Source organism: Humulus lupulus, chromosome 7 (genome assembly GCF_963169125.1).
Source record: "Humulus lupulus chromosome 7, drHumLupu1.1, whole genome shotgun sequence".
NCBI classification, from domain to species: Eukaryota; Viridiplantae; Streptophyta; class Magnoliopsida; order Rosales; family Cannabaceae; genus Humulus; species Humulus lupulus.
The window spans coordinates 121,577-124,470 of NC_084799.1; positions in this window are offsets into that span (position 1 = coordinate 121,577).

Sequence of the window (2,894 nt, forward strand, 5' to 3'; positions counted from 1 at the left end):
CCAAATCCCCTAGGCAGCTGCCTAGGGCTACGAAGCGATTTAGTAATTCACTCATATTTCTCTCTAACAAGCTCTAATTTTTTTGAACCTTTTCCCAACTCAATAATATTATATAGGGCTATTATTGACCATGAATTGGGGTTCTAATTCAACCAAACAAAAAAATTGACCTTTCAGGCCAGATCTCCTAGGCAGCGGCCTAGGGCTCCGATGCGATTTCGTAATTCACTCATATTTCTCTCTAACATGCTCTAATTTTTTTGAACCTTTTCCCATCTCAATAATATTATATAGGGCTATTATTGACCTTGAATTGGGGTCCTAATTCAACCAAACAAAAAAATTGACCTTTCAGGCCAAATCTCCTAGGCAGCTACCAAGGGCTCCAAAGCGATTTCGTAATTCACTCATATTTCTCTCTAACAAGCTCTAATTTTTTAGAACCTTTTCCCATCTCAATAATATTATATGGGGCTATTATTGACCAAGAATAGGGGGCCTAATTCTACCAAAAAAAAAATAGACCTTTCAGGCCAAATCCCCTAGGCAGCTGCCTAGGGCTCCGAAGCGATTTCGTAATTCACTCATATTTCTCTCTAACAAGATCTAATTTTTTTGAACCTTTTCCCATCTCAATAATAATATATAGGGCTATTATTGACCATGAATTGGGGTCCTAAATCAACCAAACAAAAAAATTGACCTTTCAGGCCAAATCTCCTAGGCAGCTGCCTAGGGCTCCGAAGCGATTTCGTAATTCACTCATATTTCTCTCTAACAAGCTCTAATTTTTTTGAATCTTTTCCCATCTCAATAATATTATATAGGGCTATTATTTACCATGAATTGGGGTTCTAATTAAACCAAACAAAAAAATTGACCTTTGAGGCCAAATCTCCTAGGCAGCTGCCTAGGGCTCCGATGCGATTTTGTAATTCACTCATATTTCTCTCTAACAAGCTCTAATTTTTTTGAATCTTCGCCCATCTCAATAATATTATATAGGGCTATTATTGACCATGAATTGGCGTCCTAATTCAACCAAACAAAAAATTGACCTCTTAGGCCAAATCCCCAAGGCAGCTGCCTAGGGCTCCGAATCGATTTCGTAATTCACTCATATTTCTCTCTAACAAGCTCTAATTTTTTTGAATCTTTTCCCATCTCAATAATATTATATAGGGCTATTATTGACCATGAATTGGGGTTCTAATTCAACCAAACAAAAAAATTGACCTTTCAGGCCAAATCTCTTAGGCAGCTGCCTAGGGCTCCGAAGCGATTTCGTAATTCACTCATATTTCTCTCTAACAAGCTCTAACTTTTTTGAACCTTTTCCCATCTCAATAATATTATATAGGGCTATTATTGACCATGAATTGGGGACCTAATTCAACCAAACAAAAAAATTGACCTTTCAGGCCGAATCCCCAAGGCGGCTGCCTAGGGCGCCGAAGCGATTTCGTAATTCACTCATATTTCTCTCTAACAAGCTCTAATTTTTTAGAACCTTTTCCCATCTCAATAATATTATATAGGGCTATTATTGACCAAGAATAGGGGTCCTAATTCTACCAAAAAAAAAATAGACCTTTCAGGCCAAATCCCCTAGGCAGCTGCCTAGGACTACGAAGCGATTTCGTAATTCACTCATATTTCTCTCTAACAAGCTCTAATTTTTTTGAGCCTTTTCCCAACTCAATAATATTATATAGGGCAATTACTGACCATGAATTGGGGCCCTAATTCAACCAAACAAAAAAATTGACCTTTCTGGCCGAATCTCCTAGGCGGCAGCCTAGGGCGCTGAAGCGATTTCGCAATTCACTCATATTTCTCTCTAACAAGATCTAATTTTTTTGAATCTTTTCCCATCTCAATAATATTATATAGGGCTATTATTGACCATGAATTGGGGTTCTAATTCAACCAAACAAAAAAATTGACCTTTCAGGCCAAATCTCCTAGGCAGCTGCCTAGGGCTCCGAAGCGATTTCGTAATTCACTCATATTTCTCTCTAACAAGCTCTAACTTTTTTGAACCTTTTCCCATCTCAATAATATTATATAGGGCTATTATGGACCATGAATTGGGGACCTAATTCAACCAAACAAAAAAATTGACCTTTCAGGCCGAATCCCCTAGGCGGCTGCCTAGGGCGCCGAACTGATTTCGTAATTCACTCATATTTCTCTCTAACAAGCTCTAATTTTTTAGAACCTTTTCCCATCTCAATAATATTATATAGGGCTATTATTGACCAAGAATAGGGGTCCTAATTCTACCAAAAAAAAAATAGACCTTTCAGGCCAAATCCCCTAGGCAGCTGCCTAGGACTACGAAGCGATTTCGTAATTCACTCATATTTCTCTCTAACAAGCTCTAATTTTTTTGAACCTTTTCCCAACTCAATAATATTATATAGGGCAATTACTGACCATGAATTGGGGCCCTAATTCAACCAAACAAAAAAATTGACCTTTCAGGCCGAATCTCCTAGGCGGCAGCCTAGGGCGCTGAAGCGATTTCGCAATTCACTCATATTTCTCTCTAACAAGATCTAATTTTTTTTAATCTTTTCCCATCTCAATAATATTATATAGGGCTATTATTGACCATGAATTGGGGTTCTAATTCAACAAAACAAAAAAATTGACTTTTCAGGCCAAATCTCCTAGGCAGCAGCCTAGGGCTCCGATGCGATTTCGTAATTCACTCATATTTCTCTCTAACAAGCTCAAATTTTTTTGAACCTTTTCCCATCTCAATAATATTATATAGGGCTATTATTGACCTTGAATTGGGGTCCTAATTCAACCAAACAAAAAAATTGACCTTTCAGGCCAAATCTCCTATGCAGCTACCAAGGGCTTCGATGCGATTTTGTAATTCA